The sequence below is a fragment of the Vulpes lagopus genome, chromosome 2 (assembly GCF_018345385.1).
Source record: "Vulpes lagopus strain Blue_001 chromosome 2, ASM1834538v1, whole genome shotgun sequence".
In the NCBI taxonomy this organism is placed as follows: Eukaryota; Metazoa; Chordata; class Mammalia; order Carnivora; family Canidae; genus Vulpes; species Vulpes lagopus.
Window position 1 is genome coordinate 40102287 of NC_054825.1, and position 27980 is coordinate 40130266.

Below are 27980 nucleotides of genomic sequence, written 5' to 3' on the forward strand. Positions count from 1 at the left end.
GCCCCAGGACCCGCGCCCCACGCCCCCCCGGCGGCCGCCGCCTACCTCCGCGCGCGTCCGGCTGCGGCTCCTCCGCCTCGGGAAGGGCGCGGGCGGGACGGACCGGCGGCCTCCCCTCGGCCGACCCCGCACCCGCGCCGCTCGGCCCTCGGACCCGCGCACCTGGGAACACCGGGGCCGCGAGGTGGTCCGGACGCGGCAAGGTCACGAAGCGTCCCCGAGCAGGCGCCGGCCCGAGCCGCCAAGTGCCGCGCTCCCGGCGGGGAAGAGGCAAACAGTCGGGCCGCAGCACCCGCGTGGTGTCGAGTAACAGTCAGATTAAACAAACAGCCTCAGCAGCTATTTTTACATCCAGACGGGCCGCGGGTAATAGATAACTTGGGGAGTGAGCAAGGGCTTGCGGCTGAGCTGGGCCCTACGCGTGAGCCCCGCTTCCACCCCGAGTGGCTCCCCAAAGCGGTTCCAGCACTTAGAGGCACATACGACGGCCGAGGCGCGAAGGCCGCCGACCTTTGTCCGGGAGACGCTAAAAGGCCCGGTGCGCCCGGAGCGGGGCGGCCGGGGCCCTGCTGACGTCCCGGGCAGAAATAGCCGGTTTCATCATCCCCGCGGAGGACCGGCCGCATTCCTCGAGGAAGGAACTGCGCTCGCTGGGCCTTTGCAGCAAAATAACAGGCCGAGCCACAGGCTGGGGGAAGGCCAGGCTGGGATGTCAGGGGGACAGTTTCAGAAAGATGGGGAATAATCGGGGAAGAGGCAAGGTAAGTGCCCACTTGGCGAGCCCGGCTGCAGCAGACCCCGCTGTGTGCGAGCCCCACGAGCCCCACGTCCTAGGGGACAGGTCTTGTCCAGCCCAGAGAGCCCCTCTCAGCTTCCGGCGGCCACTCTCCGTCTTGGCTGGGGCTCACCTGCTCTCCATGCTGCCTGCAGACCCCCAGACATCTTCCTGCCTCTGCCTTTGCCCATGCTGTTCCAATCCCTGGGAGCCCCCCACCCCCCTCCCCAAATCGGCCCTGTGACAGTCCACTCACTGCCAGGATTTAAGGCAAGAGTTTTTGTCTTTGTTTCCAAGAGCCCTTTCTCGTGTTCCCCTGCCTGGTAGCCTGGAAAAGCAGGGGTGCTGGTCCCTGCCAGGGGCCCTGCTGTATGAGGTGCTCAAAGCCCCTGAAAGTCTGCACTGCACTGTATCTCTGTATCTATTTGTGAACTGCTCCTCCTCCACTCCCTGGCCTTGTGGGCTCCTCATGGCCAGCAACCTGTGTCCCAGCCCTAACTCAGGGCTTGGCACCACCTCCAGCCTTGAATCAGCTGGTAGCGAGGGTCACAGGGACCCGGGTCCATGCACTTCAGTTTGAACCAGCTCAGAAAGAACAGTTCCTTGTTCCCTGCAGATGGAGGGGCCAGACCCCAACCAGCAGGATTATCCGGCCCCTTTTCTTCCCTGGAGCCTTGAAACTTGCTTTTTGCCCCTGAGCACTTAGGACCTGACTCCAGGGACACCTACTCACTGATCAGGACTCAGAGACAGTTTGAGGGAGGCTCAAACTGAACCCCCCGATTTTACCCCATCCCACCACTCACTTCCTTTGCTTATCAAAACCAACACTAGCCAACCTGGCCAATGAAAGGAATCAACCTGAGATGTGAGCCACTGTTAAAACAACACAACACAACACAACACAACACCAAAGACTCGGAACCCTGAACTCTTAGATTTCCTAGCTATCTGACACCAGCCAAATCGCATAACCTCTCTGGGCCTCAGTTTATTCATCTTTAGCATGGACAGACTGCCTCAGCTCTGCTGGGTTGAGGATCAAATGAATTCATGTACACAGATATACTCGCATATTGCAAAGCTTCTCAAATGCTAGTCATTTGTTTTTTTTAAATGATTTTTGCCACACCTTCACCCACCCATACCATCACTTACTATGTTTTTGTAAGAAGAATGTAGATTGACTTTTTAAAAAATAGAGCTTTGCAGTAAATAGCAATCCCTGCAAAAGCATAGGCTTGATGTCCTGGTTCATTTTTTCCCTCTATTACGCATTGAAACAAATTCATAGCCAGTTCACATGTTATCCGTGTATGACCCAAATCGTTTTGTTCCAGATTTTAGGGAAGGCTCCATCATTAAACCCCATTTTATGGGGGAGTTTGCTTTGGAGTGTGAAACCATTTAGCAGGGCCCTGGTCTTCCTAACTTGCTTTCCTCCCGCTCCTTAGCACATTCCTTCCCCAGCTTACTTTTAATTCTTCACAGGTAGAGAGCCTGACCACATGTCTGGTTTGGGTCCTAGAAGCCGTGAGCTTTGAAGTGCAGCAGGAGCTGGCGGTGTTTGCTTGAAGGGGCTGTTTGAGGAAAGAAAAGCAGTAGGGTGACCCAGGGGACTTTCAGGGGGCAGGACCCTGGCTGGCAGCTCTGTCAGCGTCAGCAGGAGGGGTCGGGAGAGAACAATAAAACACAGTTGACCCGCTCCTGGAAGCAGGAGCCCTCAGAGCTTGGCCAGGGGCCCTCTCTGGTTCGCCTGACCACAGCTGACCGCTGTAGAACCTGACATATCCCAGAATGTGCCCTACCTACCCCATGCCATGGACTCTGCATCTGGTTCCGTCTCGGTGGGCACAACCGGTGTGGATTACCCCAGCACGGAGCACCGCCAGAGACCTCAGCCCCAGCTTGAGAATGGGAGCTCGAGAGGAGCTGGCAGGCTTCCAGGGCCCAGGCCCAGGCAAAGTGACCACTCTCTCCCAGTCCAGGAGCCGTGAGCTGCGTGGAAAGAATGTGAATGAAGACACGATTCTAAATGTAGAACCATGGACGCTATGTGAGCTGGCTCCCTAGTCATCCAGAAAAACAAGACCTGCATGTATATTCTGCAGGAGCATAAATAAAGCTGTCCTCAGGCGGCGGGCTACGGCATCCCGACCTGGCAGTGATGTCCCTGGCCCCAGCTCGCAGCAGAACCCCGGGAACATTGTGGGAAGGGCCCTCCTACCTGAAAGCAAGTGTGAAAATGGCCTTGCTCTGGCCTGGACGTACATGGTGCTTACTAACCTAATTCTGCAGCAAATCAGCTCTGCTTTGCATCTGTGTTATTCAGGAATGTTCAAAAGTTGGTAGCGAGAGCCGTGCAGAATTTCCAGGGCAGGGTGTTTGAAGCACATGTCCCTGCGAATGGCGGGAGGCATTTTCCCCAGCTCTTCCACGGTTGTGGTTACAGCGGCCTGCTCATCAGGAGGCCCCAGCCCGCTCTTCACTAGCGCTCAGCCTTCTTTAGGAACTTTTTTTTGCAAAAAGTTCTTCAGGAGGGTGGAGCGTTTCCTGGGCCTAATAATAACAACACAATAATAATGCCAGCTAGCACTTACAAAACCTTTACTCGAGGCCCTGCACTATCCTGAGCCTTGACCTAAATTAACCCAGACGCTGTACGCTCTTTCTCTTAGGGCCTGGCGCTATGTTGTTCTAGCCCACAAACTGCTACCTGTCAGGGAGCTGAGCAAAGACACGATAAGGAAACCAGTAATTTCCCGAGTGTGCGTTATGTGCAGGCACTGCCTGTGTGTTCTTTCACTGAATCCTCATGATATCCCAGTGTTGATGTCTGTTCACACCTCCACTTCTGAGCAGACTGAGGCTTGCAGTGGTCCTGGATGTCATTCAGTGAACTGAGGATGCAGATGAGGGTCCCTCTGTCTGCCTGTCCGGTGTGGTGTGTCTACCTCTGTTGTGCCCCCCTACCCCCGACATCCAGGGAGCATGGCTGTCTTCCATCCACCTGGTTTCCTTGCCTGTCTCTGGCAAGAGAGCAAAGTCTTGCCAGGGCACCTCTTTAGCTACTGATTTGTTATGGGAACTGAGGGGATTCTGTACCTCAGTGTCACCACAGTGAAAGTATATCCTCAGGGCTGATGGCAGGATGAGACGTCACTGTAGGAAGATACTTCTGGAGCTCAAGCCTTGCTGGGCTACTCACCTGCTGAGGGCTTGGAGCAATCAGACCCCTCCCTTCAGATGGATTTTCTTACCAGGAACCGTGAGTTGGCTCCTTTGGGAAGGGATGTTACATGATAATGCGTGCCTAGCTCAGGGAGGCTGGATTTATGGAGGTGGGAGGGGGGCATCCTGTTTGCAGCTCACAGCTGGAAAACAGACCACTGGCTCAGATTGCTGGTACCCCTTCCCCAGGGGTGTTGCTCTTCTAGCCTAACTAGCCCGGTGCCAGGATGGTAGTGTCATAGTCCATTGAGAGTCACCTGGGCTGGGGGATTCTCCTTAAGAATTCTCTCCTTGAGAATTCTTTGCTTAGGACTTTCCAATGAATGATTTCAATGCAAGAAATAGCACCTGTGCTATGAAATGAAGTAAATCCAGTTTATGAAAATGCTATCAAACACCAATGAAATCCTGGTGGCCAGCTGAGAGGTCAGCCACAGTGCATGTGGAGTTTATATAAGTCATCTCTCCTATATGGAGGGATCTGAAAGTCTGGAGTCAGAAGGAGCACGGGGTGAAGAGGTGTGCTCTACTCTTTAACATGGGGTCCATAAACTTTTTCTGTAGTAGTCTAAGGTAAAGGTTGTCAGCTTTGCGGGCCAGATGGTCTTTGTTACAACTGCTCAGCTTGGCTGTGCAAAGTGGTCAGAGATGATCTGTAAACAAATGGGCGTAGCTGGGTTCCAATAAAACTTTATTTATGGACACACAGATTTGAATTTTATATCATTTTCACATATCACAGAATATTCTTGTTTTGATTTTTCCACTTAAATATGTAAAAGTCATTTTTAGCTTATGAGACTATACAGAATCAGGGGCAGGACAGATTGGCTCATGGGTCTTAGGTGTCGACTACTGTGCCACTGAGTCCCCTTTGGCCACCGCCAAGCATGTGTGGCTTATTGGCACTTGAAACCTGGCCAGTCTTAACTGGGACATGCTGAAGGGGGTAAAACTATGCACACTGGATCTCCAAGATAGTGCAAAAAAAAAAAAAAAAAGTCCCCCCCTGAAACAAAACAGAATGTGAAAGATCTCCCTAATCGTGTTCTGTATAGAATAGTGTGTTGGGTCTTGTGTTGATATTGGCTTTAATAAAATATATTATTATTTTTTTAAAAAAAGATTTTATTTATTTATTCATGAGAGACATAGAGAGGCAGAGACACAGGCAGAGGGAGAAGCAGGCTCCTTGAGGGGAGCCTAATGCGGGACTGGATCCTGGGACCCTGGGATCACCCCCTGAGCCGAAGGCCAATGCTCAACTGCTGAGCCACCCAGGCATCCCAATAAAATATATTATTAAGATTGTTTTCACATATTTCTTTTTATTCTTTTAATGTGGCTACTGGCAAATTTAAAATAACACATGTGGCTCATACCATGTATTTCTAGTGGGCAGAGCTGGGCTGCTCTTCTCCTGGCTGTGACCCTGACCCTCATTACCCACTGCTTCCATGAGGCCAGTCTGTTCCTGGGATCAGAGCTGATGTGGTTATGGTGAAAATGTCCCAACGTGTCCATCGCCAACCACTCTGAGTTCGGAAGTTAAGCAGGAACTGTGTATTCCTAGATTAGTAGTATCATTGTTTCTATTTGGTTCTTTCATTATCTGTAAAATACTGAACCTTAAGAAATTAAACTTTTTGCCGATGAAGAAAAGGGGAGATAGTTACTATTTTCCAAGCACCCACTGGATACTGGGTTACCTGTCTCCTATCCAGTGGATATTTTAATTTTCACAATCACCCAGGGGGGTGGGCAGACCATTCCTATCTTCATTTCCAGTTGCAGAACAAAGTCAGAGAGGTAAAATCCCTCGTCCCAAATTATGTAATTGATGGCAGAGCTGGTCTCAAAGCCAGGTCACTCTGTATCCCCAGACTGAATCTTTTTCTTGGGGATATAATCACTAAAGTGCCCTTAGAAGCAGGGCCTCCTGGAAGAATTGTTTCTCCTTACAGTGCAGAGAGGTGGTGGAGGGAACTCACAGAGCAGCCTGGCTGTGGAAGAAGAGGATCATAAGGCAGGGCTGGTCTCTCTCTCTCTCTCTCTCTCTCTCTCTCTCTGTGTGTGTCTCTCATGAATAAATACATTTTTAAAATCTTAAAAAAAAAAGGCAGGGCTGGGGTGCAAAGCCAAAATGTGTTCTCTTGCTGTTCTGTACTCCCAGGCATTGCCTGCTCTGTCCCCCAGCAGTAGCTGGGGAGGAAAGCCACTGTTTAACTGTTTCATACTCACCTCTGGGCCAGGAATAGTATGATTGTTTTGACCTCAGAGATGGACCGATATAAGAATCACTTCTCTCACCCTGGCTCCAGGCTTCTTGCTCCTTTTCATGTATGCAGCTCCATCCTGCCTCAGGGCCAATGCACCTGCTGATCCTCTGCTTGGAGCTCTCTGCCCCTGATCTTTACAATGCTTCTTCTTTCTCCCCATTCAAGTGTCAGCTCAAGTGTCACTTCCTTCGAGAGACCTTTCTTGACTCTCTCTCTCAGCTCCCGTCCATCCTCCATCCTGTTTATATCCTTCATGGCACCAATCCCTAATGGGACCATCTCCTTCTTCGGTCATGGGTTTATGCCTTGTCTATGCTCTCTCTAGAATTCAAGCTCCAAGAGGATTTTAATTTTGTCTGCCTTCTTGTCCCCACCTAACACGTGCTAGTGGATGAATGGGAAAGCAGTGCAGGTGAGGGGGCTCCTTACCGCCTTACATCTCACCCCACCATTACCAACTAAGAGTGTGGGCCTTATCTCAGGGCAGCTGTTCTCAAAGCAGCTGGAGGGCTGCTGAGAACACAGATTGCTATGACCCTCCCTCAGAGTGTGTATGTCTCACAAGTTCCCAGGTGGGGCTCACCCTGCTAGCCCAGGAACTACCCCTGGAGAAGAAAGAGCTGCTCCTAAGCAAGCACAGCCAACTCCACTATTGTGACAGGTGATTTTCCGGGAGTTACTGTTCCAGAATGGCTTCCCACTCAGGGTGAAGCTTTATCCTCACTGAATCTCTGAGGTCAATTTACAGGTAAGAGGTCTGAGGACATGAGTTAAATAAATAGGAGAAGATGAGGCTGGGGCTTGAATTCAGGAGTTCGGCACTGAGCATCAGTAGGCTCCCACTTGTCCTGCTGCCTCTCTGTGGTCTCACCTCCTGGAAGCCTTTGGATGTGGGTCATAGGTGCCAGGTATATCCAGCCACCTATTTCCACTTGTAATCTTCATGATACTTGGCAGAACTTGACAGAACTTTGGGAGGCATGGCCAGGAGAGTATGTATAGCTGAGTGGCTAAGATTGTAGATTTTGACCTTAGAGATGTACAGATTCCATTCCCAGACCTACCAACAAGAGCTGTGTGATCTCCGGCATGTGATTTGGCTTCTCCAAACTTCAGTTTGATAATTCCTTCACGTGACTATTGCTAATGATAAACAAGAGGATGCAAATGGTTGACCCAGGTAGCTACTCACAGTGCGACATGCTGAGGAAGGCTCTCTTGTGATGGAATTCTGAGCACCTGAGCTCAGTTGGGTAGGAGAGTGACAGCCAGTTTGCAGTGATGGAGAAACCTGGGAGCTCGGTGAGGAGGTGATGAATGGAGGACCATGAGTGGGGCTCCACCACAGGGTAGAGCACTGCGCAGCTGTAGAAAGCAATGAGGAGCATTTCTCCATTGCTCCCAGGGCTAGAGGGAGACTCTCAGGACCCTATGCTGCCATTTACTTAAAAAGAAGAAGATATAAATCTGTGAGTATTTATATATTTTTGCTTATATTATAGAAAAACGATAGAATAAATAAAAACTCATAAATGGTTACCTGTAGGGAAGGGAAAGCACAGGTGTGTGTGGCAATGGGAATAGGAGCTGAGCTTCTCTGAGTCCCGTGTTTGGTGGATTTGATGTGGAGCCATGTAGGTACTTGCCAGATTATAAAGCTAGATTAAACCAAAACTTTAAAAAAAGGCAATCCCTAAAAATTAGAGTAAAATGAAACAAATGAATTTAGTGTGTAGGTGGCCTAATTTCACAGAGGGGAATAATTTAGAATTATTTGGAAATACATTAATTTGACTTAACATCCATAATCAGGACATAGCCTAACACAAAATTAACTGTTAAGTAAAATTTTGAACTGTTCTCAGAAATATAGATGGAAAGAGATAAAACAAATTAGTAAGTATGTTAATGACATTATAAAGCAAAGGTTTTTGTTTTTGTTTTTTAGTGTTAGAGAAAACAGATGCAGATATAAAGTCAAAATGGTAAGTAAAACCCAGTACTGCTATATTTATATTGAATATCAATATAGAGTAAAGAGAGTATATAAAATCAAACATAAAAAAATCAAGCGTAAAATCAAAATGTACTTTCTTTTAAAAAAGAAAAGCATTGCTTAATAAAAAGGCATAACTAACATAATAGCAATGAATCTCCTTCGGATAAAGATTTTTGTCTCTAAACATGATTTCTCATTAAAAAGAACAAAAGTTCCCTGAGCAGAAAATGTATAAGAAAGAGTCTGGAAACCCTTGTCACATTGCAAGGCAGGCAGGCTAAGAAAACCCCTTGAGAGGATACCAAAAAAACAAGGTGCCAACGTGAAGAGGTTCCCACCAGCAAAAGTAGAACAGTGTAAGAAAACACCATATGGACTGAAACACGTTGAATTTGCTTGAGCCCATGAGTTCATAACAATACTGAAAAAAATAACAACTCAAGCCACCCTCCATGGCCCCCTGGGCAGATATATGGAGCAGCTTCTTTCTTTTGAAAAGTGGAATAGTGTTGAGTACCTTGCCTGACTTCCCCGAAGGAACCATATAGAATAGTTCAAGGAGCTATGGATGATGGATGAAGAACAGTCTCTCTAATAAAGAAGGAAGGATAGAATTGGAATATTATCAGTTTCAAACCCCCCGACAAAACAGTGGGTTAAGATGACAACCACCATGGGGCCCCTATGAAAATACATATTGCCCATGAAGTATTCTTGCCAAAAAAAATCAAGCCTGAATCATAATAAGTTCCTAACCCTGGAGTTAACAACCAGATTAAAGGAATAACAGGGACCAAGAAAATCTCTAAATGACCCTGTGAGGAAGCAAGGAGCAAAATCAGGGTATGGAAAACTCTTCAGGACAAGTGGTCAATTTCTTTTGCGCACAAACCATTGAAATTGAGGTAGGTGGGATCACTTGATTAAAAGACACTGAAGAGACACATTTTTTTAAAAGATATTATTTATTTATTCATGAGACACACACACACACAGAGGGAGGGAGGGAGAGAGAGAGAGAGAGAGAGAGAGAGAGAGAGAGGCAGAGACACAGGCAGAGGGAGAAGCAGTCTCCATGCAAGAAGCCCCATGCGGGACTCGATCCTGGTACCCCAGGATCACACCCTGAACCAAAGGCAGGTGCTCAACCACTGAGCCATCCAGGCTTCCCTAAAGAGACACAGTAGTGAAATGCCACATATACACTCTTTTTGGATCCTGACTCCAACAAACATAGTAAACATAAGACAACTTGAAAAATCTGAGTGCTGCCTGGGTATTTGATAATGTTCAGGGATCATGGCTCATATTTTTAGGCGTGGTAATACTATGTTAAAGAAAGAAGCTTTATTATCTAGCAAGACCTACACTCATTTACGAATGGAATGAAATTATGTCTAGGACTTACTTCTAAGTCAGGCAGTATGGGGACATGGGTTAGAGTACATGAACCATGATTTTTTGGCCTTGGGCATTTGCTTTACTATCTTCTGAACTTTTGTATACATTTGAAAAGTTCTATAATTTAAAAAAATTCCCTAGGGCAGGGAGGAGAGAAAGAGGGCCAGAGTGAGCTGAGGGGGAGATGGGAGCTCTGGGGAAGGAGAGAGACACAGCAGGGAGTCTGAGAACACTGTGGTCAGGTGGCTCCGCGGGATCCAGGGTGAGATCTGAGACTGTCCCTCAGGCCATGTGGCAAAGGAGATGGCACCTGGGGCTGCCTGGCCCAACCCGTAGACTCCAGTCTGTCTGGTAACCTCACTTAGGGTTATTTGATATTAAGTGGCTTCAAGAAGGCCAGCATCTCTACAAATGCTGGCTGCTATACAAAACACCAGAAACAATTAATGTCCAATTTTAGAGTTTGGTTGGGTAAGGCTATGCTTAAAAATTAAAAACTTAAAATAGAAGAAAATATTCATGGTGGTTGATTAAGTAATCAAGCAAAAATGTGCATATTCATGGAAAGAAAAAAAACCCTATAAAACTGTAGTCACATCAAGAGACGTTCTCTAGTAACATATCACTAAGCATGAGGTAAAAGGATACCTAAAACGAACAGATACTGTTTTATAAACAGAATGTGTGTGTTTTTTCCTTTTTTAAAAAAATGATAATGCATTTTTCATTGAGATGATTTGTAGCAGGGTGAAGAAAACCTGTTCCTACTTTTGATAAGAGATCATAGTTGGACCAGCTTGAGGAAACCTGAGTGCAGAGTTTTAGTGGGGCACATTCAGCTCCCCCACCTGCTCGCCCTGCTGGAGCCACCTTCCCCTGGCAAAGGTGAGTGGCTAATTTCACCCATGATGTTAACACCCCTGGAATGGCTATATGGGATGGTGGTACTAAAAATACCCCAGGGCAGGAGTTTCTCTAGAAAGTCCGTAGCTGTCTACTTTCTCCCAAGGGCTGGGGAGGTCACGGCCCTGTGGCCAGTGCTGTGATGTGATGACCGTGTCTAGGGCAAATACTGCTTCTCAGATCCTTGCATATCCCAAAGTCCCTAAGGCATTGCCTCTGCTGCAGAGGGTCCCAGGAGGGAAGTGGAAGGTGCTCCCAATCACAGATGGGCCGCCCAGCTCACGTACCTTTAATTTAGTTTCCTGTTGGGGAATAGAGGATGCCAAGACCTACTCCAGGCACCTCAGCTCCACCGGGGGAGGTTCATTTGCATTCTCCTGTCCTGTTTTAGGGCACAGAGTAGTTAGCGGACACGCACAGTGGGACAGGGGCTGGCTCAAGCAACCTGCAAGGTGAGGACAGAACCAGTCTGCACTCTTGGATGAGTAGCTTTGCAGGTCACCATTTCCCTTACCTGGGACATTCAGATCTCCACATACCCCAAGACTAGCTCTGCTTCCAGAAGTTTCCAGAGGCTGGACTTCAGGGAGGTTTCATACAATGTCCTGGGCATCCGTGAGTCACTGTTCTCTTGGCACAGATGGTGCCGTCTGGTCTACAGAGGGCTCCCCATCACTTTATGAAACATTGGTTCTCAGTGCAGTCCTCTGAGGAAGGCTCAACAACCTTGTCACACTTTCCAGCAGAGAGGGCAGGGTATTGGGGATTTCATGGGAGTCACATGGTGTGTCCAGCAGACAACAAAGCTAGTGCATACCTCAGGTGCCCAACAATTAGGAAAGGGATTTGGGCTCTTTCCTGGCCTTCATGGAGGGACCAGCACATACCATGGCTTACACATCCCTGGCTCTCAGCTTCAAACCCCAGATTCTCATAAAGCAGCCCATGGCCAGGTGTGGCCCAGAAGGCTGCAGGAGGGTTTTGCTTTAAAATAATTTGGATTGGTTAGCAGCATTTAAAGACCAGGAGATTTTGTGGTGGTAGCGGCCTGTTTGGCTCTTTTTAATGGAAGATTAGGCACCACTGGATGGCATCCATGCATGGGAGGAGGGGCTAGGGCTGCCCCTTGGAGGGGCGGGGCATGCGCCCTCCGGCTAGCCCTTAGATAACTTCATTCATTTACATAACCTGTCAGGAGAAGACTTTGGTGTTTTCAATTGCTTTCTAAGCAGGAGGTGGCCTAGAGAGTGTTGGAGACGGATAGCTCATCACAATAAAGCTGGCCTGTCTCAACGTCTTCCCTAAAGCCAGCAGTGGGGCCAGAGCCCTGAATGCCCAGCCCCGCCACCCTCCTCACCACTGGATACCATCAATCGCTTGGAGAACTGGGAGCTATGTTGCGTTGAATTAAACCTTGAACAGGACATAAACCAGGACGTGTTCTGCAGGCATTAATACTATATAAGGCTTATCTCCAGAAGCATTTACCTGCTGTGAGCAGATATGTCTTTATGAAATATGAAATCCACCCAAATTTATTAAAACCGCCTGCGAAGTAGTAGGAGCTCAAACTGAGCAGCCCTCCGTTAGAGCCTCATTATTATTATGGCATTATTTATTTATATCCCACCCTAAGACAGACATGATGTAATCCAGTAATTAAGATTGTTATGATTGAATATTTATTAAGCACCTACAATAAGCCAGTCACTGATCCACATAAAATGAGTCTTTACCCTCAAGAGCTCCCATCTTGCTGCTATGGGGAGCTCAGTGCCTCTCATAGGGGAACAGGGGGGGTAGTTTAATGGATTTTGTCTTCTCTGAGCAAGCCTGAGAAATGACACTGATCAGAAATTGGATCCAGTTTCGCGTTGCTGTTCATTCTGAATGAAATGAAAACAATCCATCCCTGGCTTAGAAAAGAGATAGGCGTGCAGAAGGGCTGTCCCCCCAAAATATCTCTGATGAGTAGCGAGGCCTCCTAGCACGCACCAGTGGGCAGAGTCAGAGCCTCCCCCGTTTCTCTTTCCCTCACCTGCCCACCCAGGCCAAGAGGCACGGGCAGCTTGGTCTGCGTTTGAAACTCATTCCCAGGCCCAGATTGGGTGGCACTTTTGTACTTCTCATACGATGGGCCTTGCTCTGACATGTCACAAGCCAACATTTGCTGGGTCCCTCCTGTGTGCCAGGGTTTGCAGAAGGTACCAGACCTTCTGCCTTGGGCCTCCTGGAAGCCTTGTTCCTGGACAAAGCCCCACAGGGAACTTCTATCTGTTCCCCTCCAACTGCTCCAAAGCAGCCTGTGAGAGATTCCATGGCCTCTCCTCTCTAAGAGTAAATAAATGAATGAAAGCATGAAAAGGGTCAGTGAACAGAACATAATGGTAAACACGTGCCTGGCATTGATACGTGCCGACCCTCTGAGACCAACTTTTATTCCCTTACAGTTTTTCTCTGGTGGATTGTTTCTGTGTTTGGCAAGAGGCTGGGTTCTCTTGTGCCTTTGATAGGAGGTGTTTTGAACACTGACACATGCATGCCACGCTTCCCTTAGCATTAGTCCTGATTTAGGCACTTGATTCAAATAAAATCCACCTTATCATGGAGCAGACCCCAGTCAATTCCACAAAATATCAGGGTTTTTTAAAATTAAAAAAACAAGCCATGGCTAAATACATTTGACATAAGATTTATCATCTTAAGCATTTTTAAGTGTATAATTCTTTGGCAGTAAGAATGTCCATACAGTTGGGCAACCATCACCACTATCCATCTCCAAAACTATTTCAGCATCCCAAACTGGGACTCTGTCCCCACTAAACACTAACTGCCTCCCTCCCCTGGCCCATGGAAACCACCATTCTACTTTCTGTCTCTATGAATGTGACTACACTAGGTACCTCATATAAGTGGAGCCATGCAGTATTTGTCCCTTTGTGACTGGCTTATTGCACTTAACATAATGTCCTCAAGGTTCATCCATGTTGCAGCATGTGTCAGAATTTCCTTCCTTTTTAAGGCTGAATAATATTCCATTGTGTGTATAGACCACATTTTGTGTATCCACTCATCCATTCATGGATACTTGGTTTGTTTCCAGGGTTTGGCCATTATGAATAGTGCTGCTATGAACATGGGTGTACAGATATCTGTTCTAGATCTTGTTTCCATTTATTTTGGGTATATACCCAGAAATGGGATTGCTGGATCCTATGGGTAATTCTAATTATAGCTTTTGGAGGAGTTGCCATGTGGTTTTTCTTAGTGGCTTAGTGTTGGTGGGACCAACAGGGTACAAGGGCTCCCATTTCCCCATATCCTCACCAACACATGTTCTTTTCTTTCTTTTTAAAACAATTTTAGAGTAGCCATCCTAATGGGTATGAGATGGTATCTCATTATGGTTTTTATTTGCATTTCTCTAAGGGTTAGTGATGTTGAGCATCTTTTAAAAAATATCAGTTTTTAAAGAAGCATGTAAACATCACTTAATGAGGTTTTATTCTATCTTTTTAAAGATTTTATTTATTTCTTCATGAGAGACACAGAGAGAAGAGAGGCAGAGACACAGGCAAAGGGGGAAGCAGGCTCCATGCAGGGAGCCCGATGTGGGACTCCATCCTGGGATTCCAGGGTCGCGCCCTGAGCGGAAGGCAGGGGCTTAACCGCTAAGCCACCCAAGGCGTCCCTTGAGGTTTTATTTTAAATTAGAGTCTTTATATTGAACATGCCATATGGTTTGTAACTGACTTTTGATGGGCTGACCACTTGATGGGTGATCAAGGGTGAGAGCCTAGGAAGGTGTGCAGCTGCTGGGGTGTCACCTCTTCCCTTTAATGCAGGCCCAGCTACAGATGGTGATCACCTGTGGGGCATTATATTGTGATGCTGGCTCCCCTCTTATGTGTCTGATTTAATTTTGCTGGGGCTGGGACACCTGGCTGGCTCAGTGGTTGCACGTCTGTCTTTGGCTCAGGGCGTGATCCTGGAGTCCAGGGATAGGGTCCCATATTGGGCTGCCTGCATGGAGCCTGCTTCTCCTTCTGCCTCTCCCTCTCTCTCTGTGTGTGTCTCATGAATAAATAAATAAAATCTTTAAAAAAGAATCGGTCTGGGGCCACATTCAGCCACACATACAGGGGAGGGCAAATCTGATGTGCAGCCAGGATGGGAACTATTGCTTCAAGCTGTGCTGTTGGTTCCTTGGTGTGGGGATCTCTGGGACCAGAGATGGGACACAGCTGCCTACATACAAGTGAATGACTACATTGCTCTGGATAGATTTCTCCTGGTGCTGATGATGAGGGCCACACTAAAGTCCACTAAGGTCCCCTTCCTTCTTTGACACTTGTCCTAATGCTGAAACCCCTGAAGTCTACCCTGCAGGACTTATAAGGTATTCACTAGGAGGTGGGAGGATACCTCTTCCTTGCAGAAAAGAGGCTGACACTTATTACCATGTCCCCACTTGGAGGGGACATGAACCATTAGCTTTCACAGGAAATCTTTGCCATCTGGAACTAGTGGTTAAGCTACAGTGTTTCCCAAACACCTTGATGATAAGACTGATCAGGAAGCTTGTTCCAATACGGATTACCAGGCCTCCCCCTGGAGCTTCTGATTTGGTAAATCTGGGTCAGGGTCGAAGAATCTGTCTTGTTTTGTTATAAGCACCACAGATGATCTTTATGTGGAATTAAAGTGAGGGGTGGTGGCAAGGGGAACAACTTCCCTTTGATGCAGACCCTGCCCTCCAGCTCCATAACACACCTCTCACCGTGTGTCCCTTCACTCTTATCTGGATGTTTGCCGGACCCTGGAATGGCAGCAGCAGTATCTTGAAGCTTGTTAGAAATGAAGATTTTTCAGGCTCCACTGGTTCGGACTCTGTGGGTTGTCTCAGAGAGTTCTGTTTTTCAAGCCCTCCAGGAGATTCTCCTGCAACTGCTGGCCTTAACAAAGCATTTTCACACATGACCTCTTCCATCCCTTATGTTTCATAGGTGGGAAACCAAGACCCAGAGAGCAGCAGGACTCATCCAGAGTCAGACACTAGAGGGGGCACAGAGCTGGAACTCAGAGCCATGGTTCCTGACTCTGGACCCAAGAACTCCCATGAACTTCTTCCCCAGACAACATGAGGGTCTGTAAAGATGGGTGTGGAGCTTGAGTATTCAGCAGCTTCTTATCTCAGATCTAACTCCATTGCCAGAGATGTGGAGATGCAAGAACGGAAGGGATGAAAGAAGAGCAAGACTTAAAAGGCAGAGCTGTGACCTCCGGGAATGTTCTCCACTTCCCCTGAGAAATGTTGGCCACCTCTCCATGCCCCTCCCAACTTTTCCAGATAAAAGGGGATTGCAAAGCAGTCAGACAAGAGAAAGGGTCTGGTACCAGACTACATAGTCCAGCTTGGCCTCTTACTGACCATACTGGCACATTGTTAATCCACTCTCTGCCTCAGTGGTCTGATCTATAAAATGGGCATAATAATATTGATCTGGCAGTTTTGATACAGGTTAAATAAGCGATGTGTATTCAGTCTTTTGTTCCATGCTCAACCTGAGATGGGCATTCCGTGCGAAGCAGCTCAGATTAGGAGAGTGCTATGTTACTTGTGGTCTTTGAAACAAGAAGCTTCTTTGGACAGACCCTGCCTGGTTAGGGCTACCTGTTTAGGCAACAGAAAGCAGTGCCAGGATGCCTCTTTGCCCTTAGTACATGTTCTGGGCAAAAAGTCAGCAGGTCACCCCTGAATGCTTTCCTCCCCAGAAAGACGAAAACAGCCCAGTGTTTGATCTATTTTAAATCCCACAAGGAGCTGGTTGCCTCCACTTCCCAGGTATCTTTCCTCCTCATTGAGACCCATGTTTCATCTTTCCCTTTTTAGATTCCACTGGGTGGCCTCATTCTTAAACATTTTCCATGTGCACTTACAATACAGTCATTTGTGGGGGGCAGTGGGGGTGGTGAAGGGAAATGCCTATGGGCATATGTGTGAGTGTGCGACAGTGTGTGCGTGTGTGCATGTGTGTGGCACAGGCACACCTGGGGGTCAGACTTTGCACTATTATCTTACCAAAAAAAATAACAAGAAGTGGATTTCCACTGTTAGCTCACTTCTTAGCTCTCATGGCTTTCTAAGGATCTTATTTTCTAATTAGAAAATCTCCTAAGGAACTTACCCTGAATTCTTTGTACATATCATTATGTATGACACAAGAAATAAAATGTGTCATATTTTGTAAGTGCTTCCAGGCTGAGAATTCATCATATATTCAGGTGATCTTTAATGGGATCATAGCATCTTGGAAAGAGGTCACCCTACCTCCTCATTCTACATCTGGGGAGAGCCAGGCCCTGTGAGAGAAGGAATGGGCTCCAAGGTTATGTGGTGTGTGGGTGGTAAACCTCAGTCCTGGCTTCTCTCTTCTGTGGCACAGAATTGGATGGAATTGGCTCTTAGAATGACCTATCAGAGATTAAAGTGGGCCAGGTATTAAATGTTCTTCCTGTGGCAGGATCTAATATATGTAAATTCCACCATCACTGCCCAGAACATCCCATTTCCCAAGTTAACGCTGCAAAGAGAGGGCCAAAAATGGGCCTGTTGATGCGTCCACTCATTCATTTAACATTCCTGTGTCTCTGGTTCTGGGTACTGGAGGCTCAGATACAGACACCGCCCTGGCCCCCACCCAGCTGGAGCGCTCGGCCCCTGCTGGTGGGCCGCTGACATTGCAGGTCATGTGCTTTTTGTTTTGTTTTGTTTTGTTTTGTTTTGTTTTGTTTTTATTGGAGTTCAATTTGCCAACAGCATATAGCATAACACCCGGTGCTCATCCCATCAGGTGCCCCCTCAGTGCCCGTCACCCAGTCACCTCCACCCCCCACCCACCTCCCCTTCCACCACCCCTTGTTCGTTTCCCAGAGTTAGGAGTCTCTCATGTTCTGTCTCCCTTTCTGATATTTCCCACTCATTTGTTCTTTTTTCCCCTTTATTCCCTTTCACTATTTTTTATATTTCCCAAATGAATGAGACCATATAATGTTTGTCCTTCTCTGACTGACTTATTTCACTCAGCATAATACCTTCCAGTTCCATCCACGTTGAAGCAAATGGTGGGTATTTGTCGTTTCTGATGGCTGAAGAATACCCCATTGTATACATAGACCACATCTTCTTTATCCGTTCTTCTTTCGATGGACACTGAGGCTCCTTCCACAGTGTGGCTCTTGTGGACATTGCTGCTATGTTCTCCCTTTGGCCTTGGTGCGTGTGCATGTGTGTGTGTGCACGTGTGTACAGCCTAAGGTGTAGAGAGTGGGAGAGTGAGCTCAGGAAGCTTCCCTTGGAGGCCTGCTGGAATTTGGAGTTTTCAGGAGGGCTGCAGTGCTGATAGAGCCTTATTAACATGGTCTCCCCTCCCTGGGAAGAAGCATGGGGACTGGGGGAATGAGGTCACAAGTCAAAATGGTGAGAAATTCTTTTTTTTTTTTTTTTTTTAATGGTGAGGAATTCTAATGGCTGGTGAAATAAAGAGGAGTGTTGGAAAGTGAAAGGCCATAACCTTGTCTGCGTTCTTCATTTGGTATGAGGCTCAGAATTTTCTTGCCTTTCTTCCTTCCCTTCCTCCCTCCCTTCTTTCCTACTTCCTTCTTAACAAAATGTAGTTTTCTCATAATAGACAATTTTGGGAAGAGTAGGAAAAAGTAGGAAGAGAAACCCCATCCAGGATGTTGACAGTGGGGGAGTCTATGCTTGTAGGGAGTATAGGGAGTCTATACTTCTTTTCAATTTTGCTGTGGACCTAAAACTGCTGCAGAAAATAAAGTCTGTTAATTACAGAAACCTCCACTCATAAGTTCTCTAATTTTTTTTGAATATTTATTTATTTTCAGAGAGACAGAGAGAGGGAGAGGGAGAGAATGGGGAGGGGCAGAGAGTAAGAATCTTTCAAGCGGACTCCTCGCTGAGCCCGGAGTCTGACGTGGGGCTTGATCTCATGACCCATGAGATCATCACCTGAGCCGAAACCAAGAGTCAGATGCTTAGCTGACTGAGCCATCCAGGTGCCCCCCTAATTTTTTTATACAGTTGAGGTCACTAATTTTTTTATATAGTTGTGGCCAATTTCACCAGGACAATTTCATAATGCTCTTTTGCCATTGAGCATTATAATAAAAAGATTTCTGTGTTACTCTGGTTTCTTCAGAAACATTATTTTTAATGGTTTAATATTCCATACTCTAGGATTTCAGTGTATTTGGCTCCTTGGAAAATGCCACAGTAAAGATGTCTTTAGGTAAGACTTAATCTTATTTAGACTTGTTTTAAGATATATTTGTAGATGTGTAATTACTGGAGCAAAGATTTTTGCACACGTCTTGCCAAATGGTTTTCTGTGGTCACCAGCAATGGGAAGCCTGCCTGTTTGACCACATCTCTGGCAACATTGAGTATTTCCTTTTTATGGCTTTTTGCTACTATGAACTGTAGGAAATGGAGCGTACCACTCACAGAAATGTCCTTGGTTATGACTGAGACCACAGCAGCTACAGCCCAGGTGGGGGGCCCGTGTCAGAGCTTGAAAGGACACAAGTGACCGCCATGGCAAACCCTGCTTGCTGTCCAGCAGCTCCAACCACCTCTGCCCAAGCTGGGCCTGGCATACCTCATGGCGGGCACGGTCAGGGCATTCAGCATTTTGCAGGGTGAGCATCTGGAGGCCAGCCTTTCATCTTCCTTGTCTTTGGGATGAAATCAGGAGATGCAGGCTGGTAATTGCTCAGGAAAGGAAGGCTCCTTTTTAATCAGGGGCTAAAAGTGTTTTCAGCAGCCTCGTGCCGTGCTGCTGATGGGAGCAGTCTCCAGCCAATTTCGTGACACTTCAAAGAGCAGAGGTAAGATTGCTTCTGGGAAATTAGCACCACCACCTCCGCCCCAACCTCAACTTTCTTGGACCATTTAACACAGGTCAAACCCAGAGATGAGAAATATTGATGTGTCTGCAACACGGATACTGCTGAGACCCTGGCTGAGACCTCAGGCAAATCACCGTCTCGGAGTATTCTGTTCTGTTTCTTCATCTGTACAATGGCCCAGTAGGAGAGGGAAAGGGGGAGAAAGTCACACCGTTTGCTGTGTTGTATACTTTTCATGTTCTATTTCATTTGATCTTTTCAAAAATTTTAGGAGGGAGAGCATTGCAATCTGGGATTTGGATCCGTCCTGCTAAATAGCCTGGGTTCCCCTCCTGGCACCGAAGCATGGCACAGAGACTCTCCCCCTGGTGCAGGCACCCAGGGCCACGGAAGCAAAACCTGGCTTTGTCACCCGTGGCCAACATGCTTCTTAACTCTCTTGTGCTGAATTCCTCCTGCTGCAAATAGAGCCGATTGGTTTCAGCCTCCCCCTCCAGGCCAAAAGCACTTGGAAATCACAAAGCCTCCCTAACGCTGGAAACAAAGATTGTTCGGGAAGTGGAAACTTACCCGAGCAGTTAATCAAGGCTGCACAGCTGGGGCGGCACGGGGTGGGGGCTCTCTATACCACCTCCTTCCTGTTCCCCAACCTTGTGCTTCTGCTCCCGATAGCATCTTAGGTCAAGCATGTGGCTAAATATAGCCACTCTCCCAGCTGGGCTGTCATCAGCACTGTCAGTGATGTCCCCAGTTTTCAGACTTAGCGTCAGCCTGTGACTTGACAGCCAAGCTCAGTTACGGGGTCGAGATTTTGTTTTCGGGAGGCCTACCCTCTTCCCCACTCTGATTTTAGGCACTGGGATGGACCCCACAGAGCAGATGGGAGGGCAGGTGTGGGGTGGGGTGGGAGTGGCGGTCCCTGGCCCTGCAGACCTAGTGGGCTGAGTTGTCAAGAGCAAGGTATCTGACTCCTATGCTCCAGGGCCTTGGGAACACCGCTGCCACACAGGAGCTGTAAGGCTCACCTGTAGGGCCAGGGCAGTTACTGTCCCACCATCGCCAGTGTGGGGTGGCGGGCAGCCACTGACCTTCTAAGCTGCAGTGGCCTCGTGCAAGAAGCGACATGGTAACTTCGTGCTTACCTCTATGGTGAATAAAAGCAGGCAAGGGTGTGCTGACTCTCTCGGGAAGCGAAGCTCCTCATGCTGATGGAGTTGCTGTGTCCTGAGTCGGCCACGAGGTTCCGGCTTTGCCATGTCTTTACCAGCCTTGCCATACGGATACCCAGTCCAGCACAGCTCACAGGTTCTAAGCGTTTCTGTGCACTGGCAGCCCAGGGCTTGGAAAAACGCTGAGCTCAAGAGCACACAGTGAGCAGCAGAGACAGGACCCAAAGCTGGATTTAATCGTGCCAAAGTCTCCACAATCCCTGTCCAACGCTCTATCCTCCTCCCTTCCCAGGAGATGATCACTTGCAACTTTCTCTGGTTTATTGTTCTGAAAATTCTTAGGGAGGAAACTAACTGAGGGCAGAGGAGTACAGGAGGGTCTGGACAGGGCTGAGGAAGGGGGCTCAAAGGGGGCTCATCCCCAGTGGAGCAGGTTGTGTATGTGTGGGGGGGACAGAGCTGCTCCACCACCTCATCTGAAAACTCTAAGAGCATTGTCCTATATCAACGGCATCCCTGGATTTGTGCGGTCCACAGCCTGTGCGCTGAATGTGGCGGTCCCTCTAGGGCCACTTTCCCTCCAGGCCACCTTGGCCCTTTAGAGATATAGCCTAGGTTAGGAGGAGGGATTGAACTTAGCTTAGTTGAAGTGATTACTTTTGAGTGTCTTCCCTTGTTTAGTGGTGCAACACAGTGTAGTGAGTTTGCCTGGATTTGTAGCCTTCCTTTATTCTAGAAGCATTTGTTTTGGGACCACTGTGGGCCAGGCAACAAAGATACAACAGTGAAGGAGACAGACAGGGTCCTTGCTTTCCTGCAGCTTAAATTTGGGGATTGGGGTGGGGGATTTGAGGCAAAGAGTGTGGAGTTTTGAAGGACAAGGGCACAGTGTTTGCATTTTCTTCAGTGTTATAGGGAGCCAGTGGTGGGTTCAATCGGAGGGCCACCAGGATCTGATGGGCATTTTAGAAAGACTTCTCTGGTTGCTGAATGGAATGCAGAATGTTGTAGGATGAGATGGGGGGCAGGGCGCCAATCAGAAGGACATGTAGGGGTCCGGTGAGCAAGAGATGGTGGCCCTGAGATTCAAGGAGAGCAAGGAGGAGGTCATCTGGAATAGAATTTGGCTCTGAAGGCTTGAGTGTGAGGGATGAGGAAGACACACAAGCAGGCCTCTTAGTACTGAGCATTTACTCACTGTCTGCCACCTAGAATCTGTGTATGTTTGGGAAACCGCCATGCAAGGGGCTGGTATCCACAACTGACAGGTGGTGACCATGTCTATGTGACTGATTGATCGCCACACACTGACTCATTTTAATAATCACAGCAATCCTAGGAAAGAGGTCCTATTGCTATGTAAATAATTTGCTCTATTCACTTGGCAGTTGCCCAGGCATCCTGGCTCCTCCAGAAAATTGGTCTCAGCAGTAGCTGTCAGCTTCTCCTCAGGCCACAGACTCTGACAATCAGAGGGAGTTCTGCTCACCGCCATTGCTAAGGGATCATGTCTACACCTGAGAAGTTGACATTTGCCTTCTCCAAACATAGGTTTGTAATTCCTCTTACAAGTTTGCTGAGGACTAACTGAACAGTCCCCGCTCTCTGTCCCTTAAACAGCAGATGAGCCTTATCCTGGAGAACGTGTAGGGTGGCAGGGCTGCCTGTGCCTTCCGGGGGTTGGGCCAGCCTGCTGAAGGGGCCCACAGAAAGGTCTGGAGTCCCTTACCCCCAGGGACCCCAGCAGTACCTTTGAGCCTGTTTGGAACTTTCTGCACTGCAGGAGGGCTCTCACTCGGGTGGGCCCATCCAGATGCACACCTGCAGTGGCCATTCCAGGTGCTAGCCATCAAGGAGAGCTCGTGAAGCTGGCTGCAAGTTGGCCATGGCCATGTGGGTTAGCACCACATGCTGTGGGGAGAGAAGAGACGTGCAGAAGGGGACAGACACAGAAGCCCCTGGCTCCCGTCCTTTCTCTGATGTTGAGACTTCACCCCAGTATACCTTTGCATGGATCATTGGGCCGGTTCCCTGGTCATAAATGCCTGGTCTTCAAAGTGCAGTGGGATGTGCCAGCTCAGAACCTGGGGTTGAACTGCCCCTTGTGTGCGCTGCGTGAACGTGCTAAGCACTGGTACGCTCATGGATGTGCAGCAGCTCCCCTGCAGATGGTGAGCAAGTCAGAATAGAGAGGATGGCATTTGGGGCATTCTTGGCAGAGATGAGATGGTAGTGCAGTCAGAGATCCAGGTAAGGGAGGGCAAGGGTGTTCCTCAGGATCTCGGGGTCATATCAGGCAGCTTGCACCTGTGAGTTAGGTCCCATCATCTCTGTTTTCCAGAGGAAGAAACTGAGGCTCTGGCCCAGGGCCAGGCCAGCTGTGCACCTTGCTCACGTGGCCTGCCTCTAGCCATTACCTCTTTGGCTCCCACATGGCCATCCATTGCGTTAATTGAGTGCTTCACAGCATTTGAAGGCTGGGTTTTGTGCTTGAATATATTGCCACATTAATAACTTCAGAACATTTCAGGCAGCTTCGAAATAGTAAATTAGGACATGATGGGCCATATATTCAGGGCAGGGAGCTGAAGTGCCATTTTATTACATGTGCCATGGAATTAAAGGCTTAATTTTCTTTTAAAAGATGGCGATGCATCATTTCCTACAGCCAGGTAAAAACAGTTAGCAGAAATGATTTATCCTTCATTTCATTTAAAAATAAGAAAGCAGAATCCTAGGATCTCTCTCTCTCTCTGTTATTTATCTCTGCCTGGAGGGCACTTGAGACTTTGATCTGCCATCCTGACTTGAAGGACATGGCCAAGCCCTGGGAGTGGTCAGGGAAAGGAGAGGAGGCCAGAGTGGTGGCCATCCTTATGGGTTGCTGGGCCCCCCAAGGCTCAGAAGGCAGGCTGGAGGTGCTCCTTGCCAGATTTGCCACAGGCTGGCTCTGGGGTTGGGCCATCACCTCTTGGTGCCTGGTTCTCTCACCTACAAAATGAGTAAGAGTGGGAGCTACTATAAGGGCTTCTATAAGGACCTCATGAGATTATAGCTGGAAACAAAGTGGGTCTTTAGTGACACTTGCACAATTTTTTCAAAGAATTATTCATTTTTGAGAGAAAGAGAGAGAGAGAGGGCGGGGTCAGGGAGAGGGAGAGAAAGAATCCCAAACAGACTTCTGGCTGAGCCTGGAGCCCAACTCAGGGCTTGATCCCAGGACCCTGAGATCATGACCTAAGCCCAAACCAAGAGATGGAGGTTCAACTGACTGAGCCACCTCAGTGCCCCTCGACCTTGCACAATTGTGTGATATTTGCAGGAAGAAAATTTTGGGACAGCTCTTTTATTTTCTTATAATAGCAGTAATAGTCACTGAGGAGAATTTGGAAAATACAAGAAATAAAGCAGAAAAAAAAGAACTGGTATCATATCACCCAAAGATGGTCAGTGTGATTTTTTCCTTTTTTGGGCATAGTTTTAAAAACAAAATTGGATTCACATGCATTTGTACTTTACTATTCAGGTGCTCTGTTTTTCTGGCTTGATATTATAATGTGAATATCTGTCTCATCAGTGACAATTGTCCACAAGCTTCTTGCATGGCTGCATACTATTCCTTTTTATGAATGTACGTGACCTATGCGGATCCCCCATTGTTGGATCTTTACATACTTTCTTTTATGAGCACTCCTGTTTTAGTCCTCTATAACTTATGACTGTGAAGAGCAGATATGATTAACCTGTTTTCTTTATGCTAGTGCACTGTGGCTGCGGTAACAAATTATCTGAGTGGCTTGAAACATAGAAGCTTATTCTCTCACAGTTCTGGAGTCCAGACATCAATGGCTGAAGTGCCTGCAGAGCTGAGCTGCTTTGCAAGGCTCTCCTGGAGAAACTTCCTGCCTCTGCCAGCTTCTGGTGGCTCCCAGTATTTCTTGGCTTGTGACTGCCATCACCCCAATCTCTACTTCCATCTTCACAGGGCTTTACCTCTGTGTATGCCTCTCTCCCCCAAGTGCCTCTTGTAACACTTTGCCCTTGGATGCAAAGCCTGCAAAAAGACTCTTTCTCCAAATAAAGTCACATTCACAAGTTCTAGGGGTTATGGTGTGGACATATATTTTTGGAGGACACCATTCAGCCCATTCCAGCCAGGACACTTGCCCAAGGCCACAAGGCTTTAGGTAGTGGATTCTAACCTAGGCATTTGGCCTAAGCAGGTTTAATTTGTCTGACCATCTTTTTGCCTACATGAGAGTCATCTTTTAGATTTTTTGTTTTAAAGACCTCTTTGTCAGATGCACTGGCTCTCCTCTGTCCTTGCCAGGCCCAGTCACCCTTGAGGGTAGGACCAGCAGATGTCATCCTCAGATATGTCCTACTGGTGGGTGGGGCCAGCCTGGCCACCTGCCCGCCCAGCTGCAGTCTCCCACCCTGGGTGCCTGGGCTTTAGCATCAATTCTAACAGGAGCCAATACTCACAGTTTAGCAAGCATGAGCAACCCCTGGGATTTCTGTTGTCCCAACCCACTGTCCACCCTTTTGGACACCTCAGGTATCAGTAGCACCACCTGGATCCAGACAAGCTTTGCCCTAACTTCTTCTATCTTCTCTCCCTCTCCAGGGCGGCCCCAGAGAGTACCTGCCCTACCTCCTCATTGAGGTCTGTAGGACACAACCCCCCACAGCACCATCTCTAGATACTTGACCTCCCCATATGGCCAGAGTTGCTGAGAAGCTCAAGCAAGGTTCCTAAGAGTGGTATTGCCTTGCCCACTGCTTTGCAAATCTGATGAATATATGAAAAGACGGATGGATAAGAAGCTGGGGGAGATGCCTCTGAGTGGGCCTGGCTACTCACTTGCCCCCATTTTTTACTCTGGGCCTGAGGGTTGGCTCTGGTAACCCCCTAGTTATTCTCAGTTCACATTGATGTATGGCTGTCTATACCGGTAACTGGGTCCTGGTTCAAATCCTGCCTCACCAGGTGCCTCCTGGTGAGGCCTCTATCATAGTTATTAATGTGACCGGCTGGAAGGAAGACTGCTCAAGCCCAGGAACTCGGATGACTGGGTTTCTGTTTCCCAGTAGCGGCACTGTGGGGCGGTGGCACTCACAGAGGAGGAGCAAGTTTGGCTGTGACATAGAGGACGTCATGAGGACCTGGTGTGGTGGTGTCAGGGAGCTCTCTGCAGTCTCAGACAGTCTTTAAACACAGATCCATGATGGTTCTGAAGATGTGCCTCCCAAGGATGCTGTCCTGTAATCATGGCACCTGCTATGGGAACGGCTGCTGGGGTCAGGGCCTGCTCCTGGCAGGTGCTCTACAGATGCTGGGGCACTGCCTTGCTGTCCCAGGGCCCTAGAGACTGACTGAGGAGAGTGGACCTACATTGCTTGGCCAGTGCTGAGCCACAGCACTGTGTCCCCATTTGGGTCAGCTTGCTCCAGCCTCAGCTGCACCCTTAGAGTCTGAGTGGGCCCCCCACAGACTGTGGGGAACTGGAGGTGGTGGCACCATCACGTGCATGCAGAAAGCAGTGTGGGCAGCCATTCATGAAGGTGGAGCCCCTTATTCCCAGCTGGACACCTGCGGGACATGGCCCCTCCATCCTGCTTTCCCCTTTACCTGCCCTGGAGATGGTTGTGTAAGAGAGTACGCATGTGTGCACATGCAAGTGAGTGTGTATGTGTGTGTGTGTTGGGGAGGTGCTGCTGTCAGCTCGGTGCTGGTTTCAGTGTGCAAGATGCCAACTTCTGGGGCTTGGAGGGAGTGGGTGCTAGGGCAGGCCCCTGAGGGGTGGTGGAGCTCTTCTCTGGGATGTCTGAGCATGCAGGGGTTGGGTCTGTTTCTCCAGTGTCACGGTTGTCAGAAAAATGCAGGCTGCCAAGCTAAACAACCTTAGAGACCCTCCTGTCATGCACATTGAAGGCCAATGTCCAGATCCAGCTAACGCCCTCTTCTGAGGTGGGAATGGAGGTTCTGGGAGCTGCCTGTCAGGAAGCCTTCCTGATGTGGGGCAGTCTGAGAGGGGCAGAAGCAAGGCAGGGGGCCCTTGGAGGCTGTTATGACAGTGTGGCGGGTACCGTGAGGGTCCGACCCAGGCAACAGAGGAAAGAGGGAGGCAACCCGAAGTCCCACAATAGCCCATGACAACCAAGTGGGCACGGGGCAGAAGAGAACTGCCCTCACACTTGGATGCTCCTGAGCATAGGGGAGGTAGGAGTGTTGGGTGTGTGTGTGTTGTGGGGGCAGGTGGCCAGGAAGATGAGTGAGTTCAGCTTGGCCATTACGGATGAGAAGCACTGCTCCGGGCAGAGGAGCGATAGCATTGCCCTTCCTCCTGTGATTGGGCTCCTGGGTCTTGCGGCCTCCTTGGACCAGCTAGGGCCTGTGCTGGGGCCTGCATCACATCACTGTGTTCATGCATGGGGCTTCTGGGCAAGAGGAGAGGGGGGACCTAATGTTAACTGTGCTCCTACGATGTGGCAGGGTGGGGCCCAGTAACAAACCACCAAACTATGGTCACTCTGAAACGTAGGTATAATTATATCCACTTTAAAGATGAAGAAACGGAGGGAAAAATGACTTATCCAGGGCCATCCATGCGACATGGAGCAGTGTCCCATGAGTCTGTGGTGGCGGTGGTAGGTCAGTCCCTAGCATATGTAGAGTCTACATTCCCTTCAACGTGAGAAGGTCATAGCCAGATCTCTGCAGGAAAGATAGGACTTGGCAAGTGAGTGAGAAAGATATGAGTTTTCTTTAAAGACTTTATTTATTCATGAGACACACACAGAGAGACGCAGGGACATAGGCAGAGGGAGAAGCAGGCTCCCTGTGGGGAGCCTGATGTGGGACTTAATCCCGGGACCCAGAGATCATGACCAGAGCCAAAGGCAGATGCTCAACCACTGAGCCACCCAAGTGCCCTACAAGTTTGGTTTTAGGCTTGGAATACAGGTCCCCTGATGGGGACCAGCTGGGCCAGAGCCAGAATTAGGAGGGGAAGGCAGAGAGGACGTCTGGGGGCTACAGGTATCACATGAGCTGCATGGATGCCCCCATGAGCATCCTCAGCAGACAGAGAGCAGCCTGAGTGCAAGGTGCTGTGCTGAGTGTTCCATGTGACTGGGTGCATAGCTAGAGTGCACAGGGCCCCTGACCTGTGGCAGGCTTTCTCAGTCTCACACCACCCATCTAACCTCCCCAGGGGCTTGGTGAGGTAGGCCATGTTATCCGCACTACAGATGAAAAAATGAGGCTCACAGAAGAATGGTTGAAGATGTAG

General features: G+C 48.5%; 1 protein-coding gene and 1 long non-coding RNA gene across 13 annotated transcripts in view; one reads left to right on the plus strand and one right to left on the minus strand.

Annotated features, from left to right (window-relative positions):
• Positions 1-3807, minus strand: part of C2H10orf71 (chromosome 2 C10orf71 homolog) — a 31648-nt gene extending 27841 nt beyond the window's left edge. For 4 of the 5 annotated variants that reach the window (XM_041743099.1, XM_041743100.1, XM_041743103.1 and 1 more), the window contains exon 1: positions 46-2206. The gene's annotated coding sequence lies outside the window, so the exon portion shown is untranslated. Of the gene's footprint in view, positions 1-45; positions 2207-2250 lie in introns of those variants that run through there. The other variant, XM_041743102.1, reaches the window with a different exon arrangement.
• On the plus strand, positions 624-27969 carry LOC121484210. 8 transcript variants are annotated; one of them, XR_005985964.1, is made up of 6 exons: positions 625-761; positions 6611-6697; positions 6851-7033; positions 8234-8270; positions 10429-10570; positions 15595-16844. It is a non-coding gene; the product is annotated as an uncharacterized LOC121484210 (long non-coding RNA). The 8 variants fall into 8 exon arrangements; XR_005985968.1 differs by lacking the exons at positions 6611-6697; positions 6851-7033; positions 15595-16844 and adding exons at positions 22074-22236; positions 25313-27969 and having other exon boundaries at positions 624-761; XR_005985966.1 differs by lacking the exons at positions 6611-6697; positions 6851-7033; positions 15595-16844 and adding exons at positions 22074-22236; positions 24447-24745 and having other exon boundaries at positions 624-761.
• The last annotated feature ends 11 nt before the right edge of the window (positions 27970-27980 follow it).